Consider the following 27,873-nt stretch of genomic DNA (forward strand, 5'->3'; position numbering starts at 1 on the left):
AGGTGGGTGGTTGAAACTGACGACAAGAATCAACAACAACAGTGAAAAGAATTAGAACATGCAACAATATGTTGGTAAAGCACTTAAGGAGAAGGACCATTATGGGACGTTGGTACCCAATAGTGTCCATTGATTTCCATGAGCATGCTATCACTGGTATGATGGTTTTGAGGTAGGTATATGCCTTGGTTGTTGACCTTTCGATGTGAGGACCCCTTGCCAAGGGATGGATCGCCTGGGATAGGGGATTTCGGTGAACTTGGAAGGTGAGTGACTACACGTAAGGGTGTGACCAAATTTCGCGAGGGACTATGTAGTAGAGAAGTGAAGGACGGGGATATATTTGTTTTGGTCATGAGAATTTCCATATAGATCAAATGCACATTGGGAGTGCTCCCTGGAACAATGAGCCGGTAACTATTCACTGAGAGGACATGTCGCACGGGATTATAGCGTTGGACATTAGATGCAGCTTTGACTATGACAATGGATTATGGACTTCCTGAGAAGGAGTTGAATCCTGGTATTACTTTGAGGGTGGAGGTGTGAGCCTCTGGATTCCCTCGTTGATTGATACAGGCGTCATATCCTTTTATTTTCCAGTTTACCAAATGTGCATATGCGTATATGTGGTTATCATAAATATCATAATGAGATATGATATAAAGCTCCAATAAGCAGTATGTTTGTTATCTAGCCATGTTGTCATGATGTTTTGATTTTGAGCAGGTCTTTCATTGTAAACAATGCAACGAGCTAATTTATAAAGCTCCATGGGCAATATGTTTGTTTTTCAATGGTTTTGCTAAGGTCTTGGTGTGGTATAACAATGAGGACAGTGTTCCCCAAGGGGGAGGGTTCTGTAACATCCCTGGTGAAAATTCCATGTAATAAAAGTTAATAAAGGCAAAATAAGACCACGGTCAAGGGACACGTATTCCAAGATGAATGTTGGGCAAAGATACCCTAGTGGGAATAATTGGATGTGTTTATGGCTAAAGGAAATTGGAAAAGACATTAAAAGGAAAAAAAGGCATTTTGACACATTTATTTATGAAAATAAAGGAAATTAGGAGACAAGTAAGGTGAAAGGTCACAGGTTGCATATGAGGAGGAAATTGAAGGAAAATAACGGAAAATGAAGAAAAGAGAGGCCTCATTGATAAAAAGGCTTTTGAGGATCAGTTGGAAAGCTCTTGGCTCAAGTTTTTACTCAATTTTTTCTTTGGATCAAGGAAAGGAAAAGCCAGTAAAGAAAGGACAAGGAAGGAAAGCAAGGATCAAGCAAGGAAAAGCAAGATCAAGCAGCTTCAACAGGAATACTTGTAGGTAACATATTGGATGTGTGATTTCCTAGCTAGTTTGGACATGCATGGCTTTGCAAGTTGGTGTATGGTTCTCTAGCTGTCGGTGGCATGGTTCTGTCGGGCTATGACAATGGTTTTCAACCTAGCCTTACCTTTTCTGGATGCCATGGTATGTTGGGATGTTTATCTCGGTTTTGAGCTTTGGTTTGCAGGATGGATTTCAGAATCCGAGGCAGAGGTTGTTGGCATTAGGACACAGGTTTGGCACTATGGCACAAATTTTGTCCTTGATGGCAACTCACTCAAATGGCAGATCATAGTACAAGCTCTCAGAATGGAAGAAAAATACATATACGCAGTTTCCTCTTAACCATGTCGCATATACACGCGAATTGCTGATCAAAAGTCGCGTATGCGTATGCACGCACTTTCATACACGGAAAAGTGCGTACATGTGGGAAAGCTTATTTTTAGGACCATGGTATTTGGACCTTGGTATTGCGTCCAAAGTATTGAACCCGGGTTTTGGGTCCCTAGTATTGGTTCTCTATGGTTTTGGACCATGGTTTGAGTAAGGCCTAAGACTATAAAATGGAGGAGATCATTTGGAAAAGTGATTGACAAAAGTATTGAATATCTTATGAAGAGCAAGATCTATAATACTGGTGATTGGTTTATGGTGCGTAGCCGAATCTGAAGCAAGGAGGAACCTAAGCGCAAGAAGATGGATAAGTTCTATTGATGGGTCAAAACTCAAGACTTGAATAGTAGTATCTTTGTGGGTTTTTGATCTGTTATATTTGGCACATGACTTGATCTATAAATCTGATAATTTGGGTATAACTGATGTCTGAATATTTGAAAGAGTGAACTATCTTTTATAGATCTGTACGCAGGTTTGGCACATTAGAGGCGTGTATACACGTCGGTTCAGTGAATAAAAACAGCGTATACGCTAGTTGGCCTTAATTCAAATGCGTATGCATGCAGGTTGTACACATTAAAGTAATGTGCGTCTCTTGAAATATGTTTTAGCTACTTTTGTTTATTTCTGCAGGGTTCTGGGTTCAGAATTAGTGTTTGGTTACTATTACTGCTTTCTGGGTACAGCATTCAGAGAAGTGATTATTTGATTCAGTTTGTTTGGTGCAAAAGAGATTGGTTGATGCAGATATACTTGATGTTTAATTGATGTTATCCATGGATCTAGTCTGAAAATTTATGAAACGTGGTCCCTGGAAGAAAAAGAAGGTTGTAGCCTTTTGTAGGTCAGCACCTACGTACTAGTACCTCAGCTAGTACAAGAGCTAAGGGGGTTGTAGCTCCCTTCCAGGAGAAGCTGGAGAATGAGAGAAGGTTGTAGCCTTCTGCAGGTAGCAGCTTGCGTACTGGCATAAGACTGCACCAATATAGAAATATTGTAAAAAGAAGTTTCTAATTAAAAGAAGATAAAGACGAATTGCAGTAGGTGGTTTTCACCCAAATTGGGTTTCCACCTTATATCTTGTGTTCTTATGTGTGATTGCCTATTCTGCTTCACTATTCTTGGTTACTGTTTATATGGTTTGATGCACAGATTAATGATCAACATCTGAAGAATAATTTAAATTACAAGTCTACTGATATACGCTTGTTTACTTAACTGAAGTTGTGTACATACTCGATATTTACTAACTGAAGTAGCGTATACAAATATGATTGTGAAATGAAAAATAATTGACCTGATAATACTGATTCACCCCCCCTCTCAGTATTATTTCCAACAATTGGTATCAAAGCAGGTCCTTCAAAAGAAGCTTGATCGCTTGAAGGAAGATCCATCATCATGAGCAATTACGAGAAAGAAGCATCGATCAGGCCACCAGTTTTTGATGGAAGCAATTTCGTCTATTGGAAGGTAAGAATCACAACATATCTTCAATATCTTGGTATAGAAGTCTGGGATATCATGGAAACAGGATACACATTTCCATCAGCAACCCCTATAGATACGGCTGGTAAGAAGCAGTACGAAACAAATGCAAAGGTTGTCAATACTCTATTAGGGAGTCTATCGCAATCAGAATTCGTCAAGGTTATGCAGCTCAAAACCGCAAAAGAGATATGGGACAAGAAATTTCTGAGCTATGAAGGAGATGATCAGGTAAAACGAGTAAAACTACAAACTCTCATAATTCAATATGAAAATATCAGAATGTACAATGATGAAAGTGTGGCTAACTATTTCCTACGTATAGATGAGATTGTTAATTGTATGAAAAATTTGGGTGAAAAAATAAAAGAAGTTGTTTTGGTTGAAAAGATTATAAGATCTTTGTCTTCTAAGTTTGAATCAAAAGTTTCTGCCATAGAAAAAAAACAGAATCTGCAGAGCCTTACCATGTCACAGCTACACAGAATCCTATCCGCTTACGAAATGAGAAAAGGGGGACTATCAGACAAGAGAGAAACCGCATTCAAAGCCTTAGGAAAAGGAGATTACATTGACTCAGGACATATGTTGGAAGAAGAGGAAGAATCAAATTTTGTCAAGAACCTTCAACAGGGTTCTGGAAGATTCAGAGGTAAGCTACCTTTCAAATGTTTTGCTTGTGGAAGAGTCGGTCACTATGCTACCAAGTGTCCTCATAAAGATAAGCTTGACAAAGGTAAGGAACCTGTTAGATGGAACAGAAAACAAAATGTAAGTAAGAGGAGCTATTACACACATGAAGACAATGATGGACTTTCAAATAGTGATGAAGATGAACAAGGTAACGATTACAGACTTTTGATGGCTTTTGAAGATGATGATTTCTTGGATGCTATAGATGAAGAAGTTCTTTATGAAGAAATTTCTAAACTCAAAATTTGCTTAGAAGAAAAAAATATGATTATAGATACTCTAATATTTCAACTTGCTGAAATGGAGAAACACAATGAAAAGTAATGTGAAATTGTGGGACTTAGAAAGGACATTGAGAAAACGAAAGCTCTCAATCTCAGATTTGCTAAAGGATCTGAAACTTTAGATAAGATTATCAAAGTGCAGCGTTCTCCTCTAATCAAGACAGGTCTTGGGTATACTAAAGAAACATCTCAAGCACAGAAGCCATCTACCTCCAAAAGTTATCTTGAAGCTGCAAGGAGAAGTGAACAGGTTGACAATCGACAGCAAAGGCACAATGAAGATCACCAGGTAAATCAAGGAAAATTTACTTCTAGAATGAACAGAAATCACCAAGTAAATCGAGGGCAATCTACTTCAAGGATGAAAATAAGCTACAACCAACCACAGGTAAATCATTCTCAATTTACCTCAAGAATGAATGGCTATTACAATGGAAGGTTTGATGATCGCAGGAATTTCTTCAATTGCCAATGTTTCTCTTGCCGTAACTTTGGACATAAAGCAGCTCAATGCGTTGCCTACAAGACCATCATGACCAGAGAAGCACGAAATTGAAGGAGTGTGACTGGAATCATGAAAAGAACCTACAATAACTTTTCTGCTCTTGAAAATGAAATAGAATGTTCTATCTGTAACAACTTTGGTCATGAAGATTCTGAATGCAGGAGTAGGTTTTAGAAAAAAACTCAAAAGGAGCAAGCTTCATTGAGCCCCAAAACATGGAGGAAGAAAGAACCACAACCAGAAATATGTGGTATAGCCTTATATGCGGAAGGGTAGGAAAATCAGTGGTACATCGACAGTGGATGCTCGAAACATATGACAAGTGATAAAGAAAAACTTCAATCATATAGCGCCTTAGAAAAGGAAAAGAAGGTCTCATTTGGAAATGACACCCCTACATTCATAAAAGGTAAAGGTTTTGTTCTTTTGAAAGAAAAGGTCAAAGCTGGGAATGTTATGTATGTTGATGGCTTAAAGCATAATCTATTAAGTGTCAGTCAAATGTGTGATCAAGGAAATGAGGTAATATTTCGATCAAATGGATGTATTGTTCGTGAGCTTGATACAGGAGAAATAGTGATCAAAGGCATAAGAACTCCAAATAATTTAAACATACTCAATGGAGGACAACAGCAATGTTATCTTAGCAAGAATGATGAACACTGGCTATGGCATAGAAGATTGGGGCATCTAAGCTTCTCTCAGATAAGGAAAGCATGTAAATATCAGGCGGTTCGTGATCTCCCTGACATCAGAATTCCAGACAATACAATATGCAAATCATGTCAATTTGGTAAGAAAACCAGAACTAATTTCCCTGAGAAGGAAGGATCAGCTAGCAGGCCACTTGAACTTGTCCATATTGATGTATGTGGACCATCTAGGAAAAGGTCACCTCGAGGAGAAGAATACTTTATATTGTTCATTGACGACTTTTCCAGGATGTGTTGGTTAGGACTTATGAAGCATAAAGACGAAGCTTTTGAAAAGTTCAAAGCATTCAAAGCCTTGGTTGAAAATGAATCAGATCACAGAATCAAATGCCTCAGGTCTGATAGAGGTGGGGAATTTACCTCGAATGAATTTTTCAATTTTTGTGAAGAACATGGAATAAGAATGGAATTCTCTACTGCAAGGACTCCTCAACAAAATGGAGTAGTGGAAAGGATGAACAGAACAGTTCAACAAATGGCTCGTGCTATGCTTGATGAGTCTGGAACTCCCGCAACCTTCTGGGGTGAAGCCGCATTTGCTGTAGTTACTATTCTCAACAAGACAAACGTCCGGGTAAACAACACTCAGGCTCCTCACGAACTTTGGTAGGGTAAGACTCCCACGGTAAAATACTTCAAAATTTTTGGAAGCAAATGCTACATCAAAAAGACTGATGAAAACCTTGGCAAGTTTGAACCTAGAGCAGATGAAGGCATTCTCCTTGGTTACTCTCCCCACAGCAAAGCATATAAGTGTTACAATAAAAGACTTGGAAAAATTGTTGAAAGTATTGATGTAGTGGTTGATGAAGAAGGAAACACTCCTAGGCAAGTAAAATCTAAAGATTTCGAAGATGATGAGGAATATCCTTCAACATCAAATCAGATTCATGATGAAGAAGAAACCCATGAGGCACTAGAAGAACAGATAAGGATAAAAGAAAAGAATCCATCCAGGTACGTTTAGAAGAATCATCCAAAAACTCAAATTTTGGGGTAGAAAGAAGCAGGTGTACAAACAAGGAGAACCATTTCAGAAGCTTCAAGCTATCTAACATTGCTCTCCTCCACTGAACCACAAAATGTAAGAGAGGCATGCAAAGATGAATGTTGGGTCAAGGCCATGGAGGAAGAACTTGAGCAGATTGAAAAGAATAACACTTGGGAGTTGGTTCCTAGACCAAAAGATAATAATGTCATAGGAACAAAATGGATATTCAAAAACAAGCTGAATGAAAATGGAGATGTTATTAGAAACAAGGCTAGACTTGTTTGTAAAGGGTATGCTCAACAAGAAGGCATAGATTTTGAAGAAGCTTTTGCTCCAGTTGCTAGACTTGAGGCCATACGAATGTTCCTTTCTCTTTCTAGCTTTCAGAAGTTTAAAGTATTTCAAATGGACGTGAAATCTGCCTTTCTGAATGGAGACTTGGATGAAGAAGTGTATATTGAGCAACCAGATGGGTTTATTCTTGGAAATGATCCAAAACTTGTATGCAGACTCAAAAAGGCTCTCTATGGCCTTAAACAGGCTCCAAGGGCTTGGTATTATCGGTTGGATAAGTACCTCCATCAACAAGGTTTTACAAAAGGATCAACAGATAGCAATCTATATATAAAAATTGACAATGATAAGTTGCTAATACTTGTTGTATATGTTGATGATATCATCTTTGGTAGCAATGAAGAAGACATGAGTCAAAACTTTGCCTTGGTGATGCAAAAAGAATTTGAAATGTCCCTGCTTGGTGAGCTCACATATTTTCTTGGTTTACAAGTCCAACAAAACAAAGACGGTATTTTTCTATCACAAACCAAGTATCTCAAGCAGATCTTGAAGAAATATGGGATGGAGGATTCGAAACCAGTATGTACCCCTATGGTAATAGGATGCAGCCTCAGCACAAATGATGAAGCAGCAGTAGCGCATCAACCAACCTATAGATCCATGATTGGTAGTCTGCTCTATCTAACAGGTACCCGACCAGAGATTATGCATGCAGTGGGAATAGTTGGAAGGTTTCAAGCAAATCGAAAGGAAACTCATCTTCAAGCAGTTAAGAGAATTTTCAAGTATCTTCAAGGAACTCAAAACTATGGCTTATGGTATCCTAGAGGTACAGATCTTACACTTCATGCATATACAGATGCAGATTGGGCAGGAAGCGTGGATGACAGAAAAAGCACTAGTGGTGGTGCATTCTTCATGGGTCCTAGATTAGTATCTTGGTTCAGCAAGAAACAGAGTTCAATTGCATTATCTACAGCTGAAGCTGAATATGTAGCTGTTGCATCATGTTGCACACAACTCCTTTGGATGATGCAAACAATGCACGACATGCAAATCACTTGTACTCCACTTATCTCCATTTTTTGTGATAATACAAGTGCAATCAGTATTTCAAAGAATCATGTCATGCATTCAAAGACCAAGCACATACCTATCAAATATCATTTTCTCCAGGAACAAGTGCTTGAACAAAAGGTCAAATTGGAGTATGTTCCCTCTAAGGAACAAGTTGCTAATATACTCACCAAACCACTGCCCAGGGAGACATTTGAATACCTCAGACAGAAGCTGGGGGTAGTTGATGCATCATCTTGCTGTTGAATCTTGTCTGTTTCAGAGAAAAGTGGTTGTACGCGAGTTTCATTAGGAGGATCCACGTACATACGCCAGTTTATGAAGATACAGTCACGTATATGTTGGTTTGAAGACAATCAGTGGGCTAGGCTCAGGATGAAAAGAGTCTGATATGGGTCTGACAGAGACCATCTGGCACAGGTTCAGGGGAAGTATATATTCTTCTAATAATGCATTGTTAGCATTATCTTAGAAGATATTGGTTCACTTTCATAGTTGTTTTAATTTCAGGTGGAACAAGTGCAGAGGAAGAACATGGTTGCTGATCTGAATGATGATTGACAGATGGTACTGATGATAGTTGTTGATAACTATCATAGTCTTGTTGTAGATATTTCGTCTCTATGTCGTAAATTTCTTTTCTTGTCAAGGTCATGTAACGGCCTATCTTGGTGTCCCCACTATGCCTGGGATGGATGATGTAATTTTCTTGTTTTATCTTGTGTAAACTTTTGGTGTATCCCCACTTGGTTGGGTGGATGAGTCAATATTGGTATATCCCCACTTGGTTGGGAGATGGATGTATGTATAAGTCTTTGGTGATAGAAAGGTCACTTATGATGTATAGAGTCATGGTCTTTCTTATAGATCAATTTTCTGCAGACCTTGTCTACAGTCAGGGGGAGCATGGACAGCATAGCAAAGCAGAGAATTCAGCATGTACTCAGGGGGAGCATAACCCTTTGCCCTTGATGTCAAAGGGGGAGAATGACTTTGAATGATTTGGTTGCCATCAAGTCCAAAGGGGGAGATTTTTGGCATTATGACACAGGTTTGGCACTATGGCACAGATGTTGTCCTTGATGACAACTCACTTAGATGGCAGATCACAGTACAAGCTCTCAGAATGGAAGAAAAATACATATACGCATTTTCCTCTTAACCATGTCGCGTATACATGCAGGATTGCTGATCAAAAGTCGCGTACGCGTATGCACGCACTATCATACACGGAAAAGCGCGTACATGTGGGAAAGCTTATTTTTAGGACCATGGTATTTGGACCTTGGTATTGCGTCTAAAGTATTGAACCCAGGTTTTGGGTCCCTAGTATTGGTTCTCTATGGTTTTGGACCATAGTTTGAGTAAGGCCTAAGACTATAAAAAGGAGGAAATCATTTGGAAAAGTGATTGACAAAATTATTGAATATCTTATGAAGAGCAAGATCTAGAATACTGGTGATTGGTTTATGGTGTGTAGCTGAATCTGAATCAAGGAGGAACCTGAGCACAAGAAGATGGATAAGTTCTATTGATGGGTCAAAACTCAAGACTTGAATAGTAGTATCTTTGTGTGTTTTTGATCTGTTATATTTGGCGCATGACTTGATCTATAAATCTGATAATCTGGGTATAACTGATGTCTGAATATTTGAAAGAGTGAACTATCTTTTATAGATCTGTACGCAGGTTCAGCACATCAGAGGCACGTATACACGCTGGTTCAGTAAGTAAAAATAGCATATACACTGGTTGGCCTTAATTCAGAAGCGTATGCACGCAGGTTGTACACATTGAAGTAGCGTACGTCTCTTGAAATATGTTTTAGCTACTTCTGTTTATTGTTGCACGGTTCTGGGTTCAGAATTAGTGTTTGGTTACTGTTACTGCTTTCTGGGTACAGCATTCAGATAAGTGATTATTTGATTCAGTTTGTTTGGTGCAAAAGAGATTGGTTGATGCAGATATACTTGATGTTTGATTGATGTTATTCATGGATCCAGTCTGAAAATTTATGAAACGTGGTCCCTGGAAGAAAAAGAAGATTGTAGCCTTCTGTAGGTAAGCACCTATGTACTAGTACCTCAGCTAGTACAAGAGCTAAGGGGGTTGTAGCTCCCTTCCAGGAGAAGCTGGAGAACGAGAGAAGGTTGTAGCCTTTTGCAGGTTGTAGCCTTTTGCAAGTAGCAGCCTGCGTATTGGCATAAGACTACACCAGTACAGAAATATTGTAAAAAGAAGTTTCTAATTAAAGAAGATAGAGACGAATTGCAGCAGGTGGTTTTCACCCACATTGGGTTTCCACCTTATATCTTGTGTTCTTATGTGTGACTACCTGTTCTGTTTCACCGTTCCTGGTTACTGTTTATATGGTTTGATGCACAGATTAATGATCAACATCTGAAGAATAGTTTAAATTACAAGTTTACTGATATACGCTTGTTTACTTAACTGAAGTTGCGTACATACGCGGTATTTACTAACTGAAGTAGCGTATACACATCTGATTGTGAAATGAAAAATAATTGACCTGATAATACTGATTCACCCCCCCTTTCAGTATTATTTCCAACAGAGGTGGTCTCAAGGTTCATTCCAAAAGGCCTAGGAATCCCTTGACCGGTTTTGGTAGGATACACAGTAAATCCTAAGGAATAAGTCTCAGTTTAGGGCTTGTTGATCTGGGTTTGGATTGCGTAAATCCTGAGAGATTGGTCTCGGTTTAGGGCATAGTGATCTGTGTTTGGATTGCGTAATCGGTTTAGGGCCTAGTGATCCGGGATTAGATTGCGTAAAGCCTAAGAGACAAAGAGATGGAAAATTCCTCAAGGATAGTGATGGATTATGGATGGCATTCCAAGTTCAGTTGGGTTGTGATCGGAGCACAAGTTTTGGTGTGATCATGATTTCGTGAGGGTGGATGTGGTTTAACCTATGGATTCCCTTGGTTGTTTTGGATTGGTTTATCCATGAGATCCCACATTCATGCTTGGAATATGGCACGAGGGTGACTGGCTGAAAGAAATATTTGGTTCAACCATGTCTACGGTCGGGTGGTACGTGGAAGTCCTGAACCTAGTCGGATTTGCCTATGATTAATGAAAGCTAAGTTCTCTTGCTTTTGCACTTGTTTATATGTGGATTTAATGGCAATTATATGTTTGTTATTTACATGGTTTTATGTTGGTTATAAGCATGGTTATTTCATGTATTTACTTGTAAATGTTAAAATGAGGGATGCAAGACCTAATTGATGTTATAACAATAGTTCAAGTGAGAAGGTGGTGATCCTTCTTGTTATGTTTCATAAAAGTTTTTAGTCATTCATGTTCTATCTTGTATCCTAGTCATGTAATTTGCATTAGTGCCAAGTGTTTGATAGAATGTCAGTCCCGGTTGGGGATGGTAAAGCCTAGTCTTGAGGTTGATTTTGGTTTATTAGTCTTGTCATCATGTCTTTGATGGATTCTAAAAGTTATAACAACTTCTGGGCAGTCGAAGAAATTCTGGGCTAGAAAAGTGCCTTGAATTCCGCAGATGCTGGCATAGGTATGTTGGGAAAAGTCCCCGGACATTGGCTTGTAGGCCTGTGAGGGCATCCAAAGGTATCTGGACATTGGAATGCCCATAGAATGAGAGTCTCCATAGCTCAATAGATTTAAAATATCAATGGGACCCAAGGGCAAGATGCCTAAGTGGCTAAGATGTCTCATAGGGGTGTTGTTGTTGATGTGGAAGGTCTAATTGATGTGTTTCAGTCGATTCCATTTCCTTAAGGTCACCAAGGAGGTTCAATCATATCATAGTAGCCTCTTCGTTGCATGTTTACTCTGGTTGGCCGATCACTTGGGTAGATGTGGGAGGAGGGTGGTTACAATTGTAGACATGTTTTCTAAAATGGATCACTTCATTCCTTGCACTAAAACTAGTGATGCTACTCATATAGCTAGTTTGTTCTTTAAGGAAGTTGTAAGGCTACATGGAGTGCCCAAAAGCATTGTCTTTGATTGAGACACTAGATTTTTAGGACACTTTTCGAGAACATTATGGAAAAAGCTTGGAATCGAGCTGAGTTTTAGTTCGACATATCACCCACAGACGGATGGCCAAACTAAAGTGGTGAACAAGAGTTTGGGTAATATCTTATGCAATCTAGTTGGCAACCATCCTAAACAGTGGGACCAAGTTTTAGTGCAAGCTAAATTTTCCTACAATGGCTCTCCCAACAGGAGTACTAGTGAAAACCATTTCTAAATTTTATATGGAGTGCATCAAAGGGGAGTACATGAACTCATAAATTTGGGAAGAATAGAGTAGAGAAGTGCAACAGGTGAAGATTTTGCCACAACCATACATGAAATTTATGAACAGTTCAAGAAAAGGCTTCAAGAAAGTAGCCTTAAGTATAAAAATATAGCATACCTCAAAAGGAGAGAGCATAATTTTGAAGTAGGAGATCAGATGCTATCACATTTGAGGAAGAAGAGATTTCCAGAGGGAGAATATAATAAATTGAAACTAAAAAAGATTGGTCCCTGCAGGATTCTTATAAAATTCTCAACAAATTCTTATGAGTTGGAATTACCCCTGATGATTGGTATTTATCCTATTTTTAAAATTGTGGATTTATACAAATATCAACCAGGAGAAGAATTGCAACCAGTAGAAGACAACGAACAACAACATATTCAATGTCATAGGTAGTTCCAACAATAAATACCTTACAGCCAAAAATAATTCTGGATAAAACATTGATTAAGAAAACTTGAGTCAAAGAGTAATATGAATACTTAGTCAAATGGAAAAGTCATCTGGTGGCTGATGCAACCTAGATGACGGCTACACTCTTACAGAAAAGTGGAAAAAATGTTGAAGACATCATAGACAAGAACCCATGAATTCTTTGTTCCTCGGGAGTATGATGGAGGGGCATCAATAAAAAGTCTGCTTAACCGAGAGGTCAATTTTTTTACTAAAGGAGTTGATTCCTTATTGAGTGGATTGTTAGAGTGGGATTTATTTTAATTTGTTATGTAATTCATTAAATTAGCAAATTGTTGTAATTTGTTGTAGTTTGTTTATTTTTTCCTAAAAATGATCCCTTAGATCCTATGATTATGGATCTTGACCAAATTTGCAAATGTAATATTTATATCCCCTCTTTTAATAAAATATGCATCGGTGTGTATGGAGAGAAAATTTTTTTCCCTAAGAACCAGTTTGTAAGAGTCAGTATTTCCATACTGCCATCAGTGATCAAAACTCCTTTTTTATATCATATTAGGGTCCCATTCTGAAAATTTTGTCATTCCACCTAGGTCCTCATGCAAAAATTTACTCATTGATGGTATCCCAAGTCAAAAGCCTCACTCTCCCTTAAAAAATCAATACTTGTTGGCCCACCTTCATGCCTTATTGAGCATACATCAGTCATAAAAGCTCATTTCATCATGTCTTGTGTTAGTCAAGTCCACATGGAGTCTAGTCATTCAAGGTCCCATTAGGTCACTAGGTTTCATTCTCCAAGGTTCAATAATACTCCATTTCACTGCATAAGGCAAGAAAAATAAGTATGAGAGTAAGAAAAATAATGTCCCTTTTTCATTTAAAGAGAATTTGCAAACATGTAATTATGCTTTCCCAAGTTCTAATTTTTCATTCCAAAGTATGAGTTTTATTTCAGATTGTAATTTTATTCCAAAAAACATAGATGTAATATTTTTTTAATTTATGTAATTTTATGTCCATTATATGTAATAAGTATTATTCCTAAAGCTGTCAACTCAAACTCTATGTGTCAACTTCATCCAAGCAAATTCAAATGCGAAAAGTGCCAAATTCCAACATCATCAATCTGCAAAGAAGAAACCAAAGTGTAAAGGGTAATTAGCAAAGTTTTCAAAAAGGTGAATTGAAACATTATAAAGTGGGTTTTAAAGTTGAAAATTCAAATTCACTCAAGTATAAAGGCCTTCCTAGCATCAAACTCAACATCATTTGCCTCCTACCATCGATTGAGAAAACCCCAAGAGAGCATTTCTCACGATTCTAAGCTAATTTGAAAAAACAGAGCAGGCGTTGCGCATTTCCTTCAGGCATTGTGCATTCCCTTTAGGTGCTACGCACACCCTTCAGGCGCTACGCACACCCTTCAAGCGCTACGCATTCCCTACAAGCGATGCGCACTTGCCAGGTGCTACGCACTCCCTTCAGGTGTTGTGCTTTTGTCTAGGAAAGCTAAAATTGCCTCCAGAGCTCCACCAAATGGTATTCAACCTCCAAACAAGTAAGTAACATCTAAATATAGCAGGCTTCTTCCTCCTAAAGTCACCCTTATGGTGTTTTGAATTTTATTGAATATTTGGTGTTTTTCTCACATTAAAACCCTAGTATATCCCTTAAGACTATCAATTCACTCTTAATTCCCAAATTTCAACTCCCCTACACTTTCATTCCCTTTCCCTAAACCAATCTCCTTCAATTTCCCTACCCCTATATTGTTAAATCCCTATCCCAAAATTATTCTCCCTTAAACCCTAATCCCTATGCATCAAATTCCTAAGCAGCCATACTGCCATACCTGTAAAAAAATACCAATTCCCAAATCCCTTAAATATTTCAATCCCCTATCACCTCCCTAAGTTCCCTAATCCTTTCCTCCATTCCATAATTTTTTCCTACCCATTCCCACTCCCATTTCCTAATCCATAGGGTTTGATTATTAAAACACCATGGTTGAAGAGGAGAACAAACCATATAGTGAGGGAGAAGAAACAGAGGTGAAGAAACCACACAAAGGGGGAAAAATACTCATATTTGAGACAACAGATCTCAGGGAACTCTTAGCATCTCCTATGGCTGTGACATCTTTCAAATATCTTGGTTGTTATGATTTCTGTGAGCAAATTCAAGTAGTCCATCACCATGTTATGTTGACTAGACTCTTCATATCCAAACTCCATGACAACAAAGTTACTCTAGATGGTGTCACTTTTACTTTATGTATTGTTGTTATATCAGCTACCACCGGGATCCCAGATGTTGGGGAGAAATGGTTTAAACAAGGTGAGTTGGAGAAACATTACTATGAGCCTTTCATAAAACCAAGGTACCGAAATGAGAGAAAGGGCTATTTTCCTTTTTCTCACCTCCTGGACAGATATGCCCCAATGATGAAGATTATCATGAAGTATTTTTCATGTGAAGGTAGATTTTCTAGGCTTTATTCCTATCACATCCGGCTCTTAATGCATTTCACTAGGGTAAAACTGCTCAACATACCCTACTACCTTTTCCGGAGCATTGATAAGATGGCCTATATTGTCCAGAAAATGGAATATGAACATCAAATGAAGAGTCTTTTTCATCATTCCCTCATCAAAATCATAGTCCTCTATCATCTCAACGAGCTGAACATTACATGGAGTACCTTCATAGCCAATCCCATATTCACTTATCCATCTATTCAGAATGTTCAGAATATCCCTTCATCATCTCATCCTTCCACTTCCATTCCTCCATCTTAGCCCATAGACCATTCATCATCATCAGATCAGTCACTTTCACCATCACCATTTCATGAGCATATTGAGTCACCTAGCAAAGATGAGATCAGTGAACCGGAGCAGATTAAGCAGGTTGAGGTTATCAAGCCTAAAGGAGCATATTTGGGCATAGTGGCACAAACTTATCAGAGAGGCCATAGGTAGGTGTTTTCCCCATAGATTGTGGGAGGGGCCTTGCCTTCTTCATCAGCAAAGCAAGTACACAAGGGCAAAGAAAAGATGACAGAGATAGAGATTCAGCATGAGGAGGAGGACCTCCATTTGACAGAGTAGGATTTTGTCTTGGTTGACCTAGGTGAGCATGATGACAATAAGGCCACCAGCATTGTCATCAAGGAAAAAGATGCACACATCAAGGAGCTCCAAATCAACCTAGAGAGGTCAAAATACATCATTTCATATTATGAGCAAGAGAATGAGTAGCTTCAAGCCAAACATGATGTCATGGAGATTCAGATCATCAAGGAAAAAATGGAAGTAATGAAATCCAAGGCATTGCTTGATGAGGCTTATGATAGGTATGGTCATGAAGAAGAGCAAGAACCTAGAAGCAGACCTAAGACTAGAGGGCTGGAAAGAGCTCTATAACTAGAGAAACAAAAGGAGGTCAAGCTTGTTAATGAGCTCACATGGAATGAGCAGTTTGCCATCTTGATCAATGAGAACTGGGAGCATTGGCTTGATAAGATCAATCAAATTTAGATAAGCTCCTAGAAAAGGATAATCAGCAAAATGACATTCAGAGGAAGATGGAAAACCACTATGCCAACAAAGAAAGAAATGCAAGGGCAAAGCTCAAGACTGCTAAGGTAAAAATTGAAGCCCTAACTCACCAAGAAGAGAAGAAGAAGCATGACATACTTGCAGAAACTTCACTCCATGCCTAGCCACACCAAACATCATCCCCTTGAACAATTTTGAAGCCTCTTGGCTCATTTTTGTAAATATTGATTTTTCTGTGTTTTTTGAGGTAATTTCTTATCAATTGCTTAGTCAAACGCGCAACACCTTTTTGCGGCACTTTTTGGAGAAATGGATACCACCACTGGATTCATAATGACACATACATCGAAGAAAACCATGTTTCCAGCCCTTATTTGCAAAATTGGCAAGTGAAAAGGGCAAAAAAAAAAAGCAAAAATCATGTTTCTACCCATTTTTGGAGGGTCAAATCAAGTCCATTTGGAAAAATAAAGGCATATTTGGAAACTAGACAGGATAAGATTTCCAATGAGCTATCATGGGCTCAATTTGGACACTGGAAAGACAGTCAAAAGTAGCCTTCCATATGGAGGGCGCACATGACACTGTGAGGGCGCACTTAACAAAAAGATGGCGCACTTGACAATTTGCCTGATTTTTCACTGTTTTCTCTAGTTTTGATTTTCATCTTCGGGAATCAACCTTTTACTGATGTAATTGATATGGTAACTATAATTATGGTCCTTTACTATTACCTAGGGTTAAATACATTAGGTAAATAGACTTCATTAGCTCAAATGAATCAATTTCAATGTAATTAGGGATGAGTCACTTTGACCACCCTACACTCTAGCTATCAGTTCAGATTTTGGTGGAACTACTCCTCCTCTCATGGATTCGACCCCTGAGGTTGGGAGGAGTTTGTTTTGATGTCTATATCTTCCCTTTCTTCACTATTTTCGGAGGTTGGACTCAATTGGATTTTGCACTAGTGATCAGAAACACTATTGTATCAGATTTTCGCAAGTATTAATAGATGAGTTGCAACTATTTCTTTGGGATACATGTGGTATGGATGTTTAGCATTGTTTCTTATTTTTTATCATTTGTATGAATGTTTTGTAAGCTCATAAACCATTTCATGTCTATTATATGGTAATTTTCAAGTTGATAGGCAGAATACATGTTTGCTCATGCTCTGTTTTGGGAAAGTTATCATAATTTGTCCATTTTTCTTCAGTTTAGGAAGAATACATCTCATATGCTCTTCCTAACTCCTCATCAGTCTTAAACCATCTCACCAAATCACCTTTTAAGTGCTAAGCCTCCTGCCTACCTTGTCTCTCTAAATGTCTGCAATCATATCTGATTTTCCCTTACCTAGCCTCTTTGACCTAATACCCTCATCCAACAATAACCCCACCAAATCAAACCAGAGCAACCTCTACACTTTATACCTAGCCTAAAACCCTAATCCATCCAACCCTCCTGGTTGTGATTATTTGGAGAGAGCCCTCTCCGGCCTAGTAGGGCTAGCTACCAAGTCAAAAGATTGGTATGTGGTTACCTTAGCTGGACTCTTCCTCAACCTTGGAGATCCGGAGGAGTGATAACACTGTCCTTTTACAATATTTATATTTCAGCATATATATTAACATGTGCACAATATAAAAGTGTAACCCCGGTGATTCTAGGTTTTATTGATAACAAGGCTGAGTAGAAGATTCATTGTGCAATTTCGTTTAGATGAAGCTTGCAGGAGGGTTGTAAGGAGAAAAGGGGAACAAAGGAGCTAAGAGCATACAGAGGAGTCAGAGCTATTAACTATATGTTGTCTATAGAGGAATGTTGCACAACACTTATTATTTATTTATTTATTTTATTTATTTTATTTTATTTTATTTTATTTTTTATCAAAGGTAGTCAAATAGTCAAAGTTCGTTATTTAACAAATTTGAGATCAATAAGAAACAAAAGCAGGCTCATGTGGAAACTGACTATACTTAGGAGTCGAGTAGGTCCCGCCTGCAGGCTTTATACCTTGACGGTTTGTCACATTCAATTACCATCGTTCTAGGCTTTTGATAACGGTATGGAACATTTAGTTGTGGGTCTCTCCCGGAGGCTTCTACCCCAATGGATTTTTTAAACATGTTTTCCATCAAATCCGGGTTTGGATGAGCGGGATCATGTGGCAGGAGCCGAAGGTGGTCTAACCTAGAGGTTTACGAACCTGAAGGGTTTTATTAGGTACCTTTTCATTGCATCGGGCTATTGCAGTCAGGCTCACATGGAATCAACCAAGCAAGTGTAATGCCCCAATTAATCTTATCATGCAAATTTTATTAATGTTTACATCACCTGAAAATATTGAGAAATATTGGTGAATACCTTCATTTGAGAAACTGTAAATTTTATTTACTGATGTAAAATTTATTATTTATATTATTCAAATTCCCAACTTGTCTTTTCAAAATTAATCTTGGATAGGATATGGTCTCCTTCCATTATTACCAATTTATATATTCACCTCACATTCCCAAATGTACTCTCACATTTACTTGGGAGAAGACACGGTCCTCTCCAATTAATTACCCAATTTTATATTCATATCACATTCCCAAATGTACTCTCACATTTACTTGGGAGAAGACATGGTCTTCTCCAAATAATTACCAATTTATATATTCATCTCATATTCCCAAATGTATTATCACATTTACTTGGGAGAAGACATGGTCCTCTCCAATTAATTATTCAATTTTATATTCATGTCACATTCCCAAATGTGCTCTCACATTTACTTGGAAGAAGACATGGTCTTCTCCAAATAATTACCAATATATATATTCATCTCACATTCCCAAATGTATTCTCACATTTACTTGGGAGAAGACATGGTCCTCTCCAATTAATTACCCAATTTTATATTCATATCACATTCTCAAATGTACTCTCACATTTACTTGGGAGAAGAGATGGTCCTCTCCAAATAATTACCAATTTATATATTCATCTCACGTTCCCAAATGTATTCTCACCTTTACTTGGGAGAAGACATGGTCCTCTCCAATTAATTACCCAATTTTATATTCATATCTCATTCCCAAATGTACTCTCAGATTTACTTGGGAGAAGGGAAGTCAACTGTAAGGATGAGGGAGAAGTTATGACATTAATGGGACGTGTTTGAGGTGGAAAAGGGAGGAGGGGCATAAAAGGGGAAGGAGAAAGGGAGAAAGGGGAATGCTGGGTCTGGCTTTTGGTTTTGGTTGGCTGTGATTTTGAGGAATTGCTAGAGAGAGAGGAAGGGAGTATTGTTTATCTTGGTCTTGGACACACACACTACATCTGGTTGGACTTGGGCTCGGAGGGCTAAGGAACCTATGGAGGTTTCATGGGCTAGGAATTACTTCCTAATTGGATGGGAGGTAAATCTAGTCGGTAGTCAAGAGGAGCGTTCCAGCAGGAGCAGCAGCTCAAGGGCATCTCCACTGGGCCATCGGTACAGGTATTCCTCTATGCATAGATTACTCATGTAAGTGATTGAAATGAAATGTTCACTATTAAAATTACAGGGATTAATATTTAAATGGTAAATTATCATCGTTTAAATGTCTTGTAAGAAAATAAATTATGGCCTCTTATTGCATTTAAATTTAGAGAATATAGATCTGTAAGAAGACCCTAGGATGGGACCTTACACGTGGTATCGGAGCAAGTTCGAAATCTGGACCCAAGACCCACTAGACACGAATCTCCAAAAAAAAAGTTATAAAAGTATGTGGAACTGATTTCTCCATAAAACCATAAAATCACATAACTTTTAGTCAAATTATGCTTGAAGATTTTAATAGATCATAAATTTTTCCATCTACAAGGCATGTGCATTATTGGCTTGGCCTAAATTTCAAAGGTCATCCAAGATAAAAAGGTGTTTTAGACTATGAGCGAGGCAGATGTAAATAAGAAGAAAATGCTTTTGTAACTTCAAAATGAAACTTAGCCAATCACAACATAGGAGTATTCTACTCAAGTGTCAGCAAGGAACTATGAAACTGCCAATTCAAATTGTGTGCTTGGTACTGAAATCAATCTGTGTCCCTTACAGTAGACAACCAAGGACACCCATCTCCTTCCAGTTTTTTTGATTTTCAGAATAACCTAAAAAGAAATATTGTTTGATGGTTAGCAAAAGAAGAAAATACTCTTTTATAGTAAGAATGGAAATAAACTCGAACTAGACAGAGTTGTTGAGAACCTTAGCATCACGTGTTTCATGGAGGTAGTGTAATTGTTGTATGGTCTAAAAGGATTGAGTACCTATACAGATTGGAATCTAACAGCTACTACAAGAAGTCCCATATGCTTCTACATTCATCCACGTTCTCTTCATTGTCATCTTCTTCTTCCTGCTCTCTGTTCCACGGTTCCTCGTATGTATTTTGAACAATTTTATTTGGGTTTCTGTCGGTCATCTCAATAATGTCTAGAATCTTTTGCTTGATCCAAGGATCGAGTATTTCCTTATGCAAATCTGTTGGCGAAAGACCCAGAATACTGACACATTCTTCTTTAAATGCCATGTCATTTGATGACATGATCAAGCCAGAGATAGATCTTGATAATTCTGGTGCATGTGCTTTCATCTGCGTGTTTATAAGCCATCAAAAACCAATCATTTCTATAATAGCATTTTGTAAAGCCTGTCATTGAAGTTACGGTGGCCAATATAACAACTAATAAACATTTCAACTGGGTGAACTCTTTGAGATTATCAATTTAGTCAACCTTGAAAGATCATTCCTTTCAGATATTTTAAGGTCATAAATATCGCTAGTATTAGAATTCTTAACATCATGAATATTGCCCCAGAACTGCCTTCTATTCCATCTACGAGTTGGTGTTATTTGTCTTTTGTACAATAGTTTGTTCCATTCACTGGGCCATCATTGTTAATTGTTCCTTGTAAAATAGATCTATCAGATCCTTTACTGCTCTGTTTTATATGGAATCTAATAGTGCCTTTACCAGATTACCATATACCAGCAATAGCTCTCATCAGTGACGTTTTTCCACTTCCACTTGGACCCATTATCAGTAAGTGATCTCCTTTAGTGACCACCAATGACAATTATTCAATAAGAGTCATAGTGTATTGTGGTGTTTGTAATGTTAAATGTTCAATTTCCAAAAGTTTTGGACAAACTTCAAAAGTATCTGCTCCATTACATTCCAAAGCAGTTCCATAAAACTAATCAACCTTCAAGAAAGCTATCTTTGGTTTGGAGTCTTCTATCAATAGACTATTTCTTTGGTCCAAAATATCACTAAACTCACCTAACCGATCAATGACAGCTGAGAAAGCACTGATAGCCTGAAACTGGTATACAATTAGTGAGAAGTCACCCAAGACATGATTGAAAGCAGAGTAAGACTGATTGATCACTCCAAATTTGATTTTTCCAGAGAAATACATGGGAGCCACAACAGCCAAGCAGATTGTGCCAAGTGCTACACTAAGGAATAATTCATACAAGGGTACTCCATGAGTTGTGCTGAAACAATGACCGCAGTAGATGATGACTAAGCAAGAGCAATCTTCATCTCACCACAGCAAAATACAATACAGATGACTATGGCAGAGCCACGTGCATTGCACCATGGAAAAATACCATTATAACCGCCTCAGATCCAGTCTTATCAACCTCAATATTGTATAGATCCGTTGTCAATACCCAACTGGACTGCCTGATAAGCTTAATCAGGGAGGGACCCCTGTTTGGCTGGCATTGATTTCGTGAAGAATATGAACCCCAGAAACAATAAAAAGATTTCACCTAGAAAATTGATTTGAAGTATATCGGAATTCCTACAGCAGTACAGGTCAGCATGGTTACGTTGAGGCTTACATCAAGAAATTGGTAATCAAAAATATTTGCCACATAGACTCGCATTAATGAAATGTAGCTCTCATATGTTTGTTCCATCCCTTTCTGAAACCCGTGATACGTTCTAAGCTTTAGTTTGGTTGTCATGTTTTCGTTTATTTCTTCTCTTCTTGGAAGACTTGCCATCTTTTCCTCTATGTTTATCTGAATTATCTAGAAGAGTATTGTCACTTGCAACAGATGATGCATGTGATACAGGTGGTGGATCAAGCCATGCTGTGTGTTTTGTTGGAACCACGATCTCCAAAGGAGGGTCTATAACCCATCCACGAGGGAATTTACTGTCCGCACGAGCCTCCATATGAAGCCACCACAGCAATACATGATGACCACATCTGCCAAGTGGCTCCACAAAGGAATCATCTTTCAACATAGACAAAGGGCTCTCCACCACCTGACCATCTGCAGTCCAATCATCCCAGTCTCGAACCCAAGTTGGTTTATCGCTATCCTTCCAAACCAGTCTTGCATTAAGTGCAAAACCTGCCCACTCAAGTCTCCTTGGCAATACAGTGGCCCCATCACCAATAAATCTGGCACTTTGCTTAGCATATGGAATGGAATTAAAAGTATGCCAACCAACTAAATGGCCCGAGGAATTTCAAGCAGGTCCCTGCACAGGTACAGAAGATTTTCTTCTCCCCCCTCTCCTTCATGTCCAGTTTCATTTCCCCAGTTGCCTGCATCCGTAATATCTCTGAGGGACCATGATATGCAAGGATGCCAATTGACAATGCACCCATCCATTTCACAGACTGTATCTCATCAAAAAGCTCCAAATTATGAGTATTGTTGTCATCAGCGAACATGACAACACCATCCAGTTTTTGCTCCCTCACAACTTTGGTTTCATGACAAATAAAACATTAGCTTGAATAAATTATAGAATGCAAAAAATCCATTGTTGTCTCCCAATTGAAGACAAATGGACTAAAAATAGATACCCCACATGATCAAGCTTAGAAGGTGCTAGAAATGCAAGTCTACAATATCCAGGAACAATGATTTTTTTGGCTTACTGAAAAGACCCACTTCACCATGGGATGCACCATCAGATCAGCATATGATGAACAATTTGGATTTGGTTAAAGGTGACATAACACATCAAAATCACAAACAAAATTACATATAAAAGTGTGAGTATGAAAAATAAACACCGCCAAAGCTCACCAAGAATAAACATGGAATTTAACAGCTAACCTGCATTTGATGTTTGGATCCTATTTCCTGGTAAATCTCTCTATGACTACCTATACTATATTATATAAGTCACTATGGCATATCACCCTAGCAATCAATATGACAGAAAGGTCACCGGTTTGTCCTGAAACAAATAAAGGGCCAATTCCTTCCTATCACACAGCTAGATAACCTGAGATCAAATCAAATATCTTGGCAAGCATTGTCAGCACCAGCACAAGTTCCACATTTGCCCCAGCCTCCCAGCTGCGACTATAACAAGCCCAACCCTATTTACAGCTTGCTCTTTGACCTCCTAAACTGTTAAGCCAATTGTCTAGCATAAGGCAAAATCCATCCACTAACAAATATTCTCCAAAAGTGCTTCTAGTTGTGCCTCTTCAATTACATTAAAGACCATGGTTCAGTTTGCATAGTTATAATTAAACGACAACTCTACTTAAATTTTCCACAACAACATTGCATTGCTTATTATATGTTGAATAACAAAAGTGACAATCTGAAATAATGGGAACCAGTTGCCACGTCCATGTTATAATTTTTCTTGATAATTTATATACCGTAGTGCTTGATGATATGGACAAAACAAATTCTTTATGCAGGAAATAATGCTCCCAATATAAGGTTTTGAATGAAAGCCTATATTTCTTTACCATAAGTGTTATATTTTCTTTTGGTATCAATTTTGTTAAAATGTGCTACAAGCCTACATGTCCGAGTCTGACTCAATACTAGTCCAACTGCTACAGAAGAAGCATCACAGAACATCCAATGCTATATAAGTGGGGCATTACACATATGCAAGGGAGAATTCTTAGGCCCATCGAAATGTGTAATATGTTTGAGAAGCTCGACACCCCTAGACCAATTAATTATCCATCGCCCCTTCAAACAGTCAATTTCAGATGAATTCATCAAGAAATGGTTTAACATTCTTCCCAAGATAATATAGCAATAGTCTTCGCAGGTGGCCTAAAGGAAACTTCAGGTAGAAAGTAAGGAACAAAGTGCGGGCAAGAATCCCGAACATGGTGGCTTGGAATAAATGATCAGAAAGAAATTCTATAAAATTTTGGAAAGGTAAATCATTATTACATATTAAAAAAACAAATCATTATTGTATATCCAAGATAAGATCTTTACGAATATTGTTGGGTATATCAAGAAGGTTGACAGAAAAAGATTTAAAGAAGGTTACCAGAAGAAGATTGAAAGGGGTATTATATAAGATCCGATAATTTAATAACATCCAACCAGTAATCATAAATAGGTCAAAACGACTACTAGGTATATGAGAAACGATACATAGCCAGAATGAGAATGAAAATGCAATTCCTATAAAAGCATATGTAACGTCTAAAGTATTAAAAACCACACGCTTGGTAATAAAAGTCCCGAAATGCAATCAGATAATTAAAATTATTAATTAAAATAACCATTGATAGAGCTTCAAGAGGCAATTCTGACAGAGTTAGTATAGGAGAAACTGCCAGCAAACTTGTGGGAATAATGACCCTTAGAAAAATTTTGATTCTACTGAAAGATTAGACCATTATGCAACTAATAATTATAGGAGATTTTGTGTTAATTATAGACAAAGTCGAGAAGTTGAGTTCAAAGAAGATGGGGATATACTCAGTATCTACTGGCACCTGGCTCCCCCTCGCAATGAAATCTCGCTAGATTGTGTGGACTATAAATTAAATTAGATAATTGTATCTCTAAATTTAACTAGAGGAAGACAAAAGCGATAGATTTCTATTTTTTGAAAATACCGCTTACGGAAACAACACTAAAAAATCTACATCAAACTCTGCACTTTTGTCCATGAACGACCAAACACCTACCTCAGCTATCTTACAAATAGAATAATGTCCTTCATTTCTCCGAGATTTCACACCATTTTGAGGATCCATACCAACAAGGAGAAGGAAGATAAATATCTCCATTCCAATTCCAACCAACATTAGACACCCAAACCGACCCATTATCACCAAAACCACTATAGTTCTCCCAAAATATTTTATGTTGCATCCTGTTGATTCCATAGCTACTGCAATATTCACCCAGGAAAATATTTAATGCATTACTGCATGGGGCATATTGTTTTCCCTTTTTGGGTAGCTAAATACCTTTTTCCAGTGTTACTTCATCTAAATGTTGACATTTGGTGCAGTATGTTAAGGCTGCAGCTATGTCAGAAATGTTAATAACTATTTTCTAAATATCTAATTATCAAATAAAACTTCTTAGCTCTGCTTTACTTTCTAGAACAGGCCATTCAAGTATGGCCTTGATCTTCTTTGATCCATACTCAAGGTATCTACTGAAATTGAATTTCAATGTACTAAAGGTTTGTCTTTTCTTTGCAAGACTAGTTCTTTTCAAAATTAATTACGAATTTTTTTTTTAATATACAAGTGTTCTAAATATTAATTCATGTTTATCCGAATAATTATTATGATGAAAAAAAATACACATATATATACCTAGTTTATTGTTCTTATAAATGAACTAAGGGTGTTTATTAACAGAAACAACGTGACGAGTAGCAAGAGAATCAACTATAACATTTTGAGTTCTAGGAATAAGAGGCAAAGTATATTTTGAAAAAGTTTTGAGGATTTCAAGGATAACATTATGGTAAGCTCTTGATAAGGGTTGGTAATTTCCTGGAGCGCCCATGGACGAACAGGGGTTTTTTGAACTGGTTTCCCGCGCGGTTTTCCTTGGCGGCCATGGCTGAGTTTTGGGAGCTGGTTGTTGTGGGTCTGAAGCCGCTGGAGTCTTTAGATGGTTGTTATCATTTAGGTGTGAATGGAGTCCGGTCTTTGTGAAGAGCAGGAGTGGCATCAAGGAAGGGAGTCGTTGGATATAGAACCGACACCTGAAGATCTCCTTGCCTGTTGGGGACATGATGAGTCCGAGGAGAACCTGCAATATTATTTTCCAAAGCAGGCAGGAAAGTCAAGTAGCTTGGAAAAGGTAGTGGGAGCCGGAGTAAGGAAAAAAGACGCCCTTGAACGGATATCTGGGAAAAATCTGATGCTGAAAGGAATGTTTCCCAGTTTAGCAAGGCCCACGTCCATAGAAGAGGCTGGAGGGGAGTTGAATGGATTCGGAGAAGAGGGACAAAAACAAAGCCAGGTCTCAGTATCGGCTGGTGGGGTTTTAAGGACGATCGTGGAGCGAAATGAAGGTAACATTCTTCCATCTGAAAGGAGTTCTGAGTTGTTTGAGGCAGCAGAGGGAGAAGCCAAGACGGAGGTAGTGGGTGGAAAGAGGAAGAAGTTCAAAATCTTCAGGAAAAAGGAGGAGAGACCCAGCTGTGTTTTTGGAGTGGATATCCATATAGACCGGGTGCTGGAAGCATCGGAAACCCTTTTAGTTGGCAGAGTCTGTGGAAGGAAGTTCTCGGTGGCCTTCATTAAGGAATGGGCTCAGGATGAATGGAAAGAAGCTCCAGGTCAGCCAGAAGAGATCAAGATGCTTGACAGAGGCTGGTTCTGTATTCGGTTTGGTCAAAAGGAGCATGTCAAGTTGATCCGGATTTAAGCAGGAACGCAATAAATTACAGAGATAACCATAAATACAGAGATGCGATAACCATAAAAACATAGATGCAACGGAAATAATACTTCATTTCATTAATGGAGAATACTGAAATATGCTTACAAATAGAAATAACCCAGCTAGGGCGATGGTAGCTTATCTCTGAGAAGAGATGTGTCGGCTACATGCCTCTAAACTGTTTCAAACTGTGTTTACAATGACGCTCGAAGGCCTATTTATTATTGAGAAACAATGGAAAACCCTTCACATTCCAAAACCTAACCCTAGAAGATGAAACGCCAAATTGTGGGCCCCGTTTTAGGGTGAGTTGGACAGCCAACTTCCCGGGGTCGCGAATTGGTCGTATTATCTTCGTTTGATGCGCATGATAGCCCGTTGGAAAGATCTCTCCGAGGACTACGACAAAAAAGACGATTTTTATCAAAAAACTCGTTGGGGTGGATTTCCCAAAAAACGTTGTTTAGGGCCTCAAAACGGCTCCGGAAGTTTAGGACCCGAAAAACTGCTAAAAATAGTAAACTGTGCTATAATTAAGGAAACTGAAAAATTGAAAGAGACAGACGTGGGGGTCCAAATGGGATAGGTGGGTGGCCACCAACATCCACCTGGATCATTCCTCCCCCCTTAGGAAGCAATGGTCCCCATTGCGTTGAGTTCCTCCCTGAGATGAGGAAGCTTCTGCTGAGCTGGGTCTCTGGTGAGTTGTTCTGCAATCTCTGAGGTGTCTAGAAATGGTGGGGAGCATGGTCGGTGACGATCCACATTGAACACTCGGTGCAAGTGAAGGAATGGAGGAATGTTGTGCTTCAAAGCATTGTTGCTCGTATCCTTGTTACTGGTGTAAGAACCATGTCGGAGTGGTCTGAGTTTCTGATGGGTTCTGGTAAGGCGTTCTTTCTGCAGATGTAACCAAAATTTGTTGCCCACCTGAAACTTGTGTGGTACCCCTGTGGGTGAGGAGAAGTTGTTCCTGTGTTCTGTCGTGACCGTATCCCTTTCCTGCTGCTGCTGTGTGGAGGAACCCTTTGCGGGGGTCATGGATGTGGCAACGATCTTCCCCTTACTTTGGGAGCGAACCAGACAGAAAATGAATTTCCTAGTCT

At 38.5% G+C, this 27,873-nt stretch overlaps 1 pseudogene; it reads right to left on the minus strand.

The window, feature by feature from the left end:
• Positions 1-22,019: 22,019 nt before the first annotated feature.
• Positions 22,020-23,597, minus strand: LOC149162874 (beta-1,4-xylosyltransferase IRX14 pseudogene; annotated as a pseudogene).
• Between the last annotated feature and the right edge of the window lie 4,276 nt (positions 23,598-27,873).

The sequence above is a fragment of the Pinus tabuliformis genome, chromosome 5_2, assembly GCF_031772625.1.
Source record: "Pinus tabuliformis cultivar Carrire ecotype Pingquan chromosome 5_2, CPIR1, whole genome shotgun sequence".
NCBI classification, from domain to species: domain Eukaryota; kingdom Viridiplantae; phylum Streptophyta; class Pinopsida; order Pinales; family Pinaceae; genus Pinus; species Pinus tabuliformis.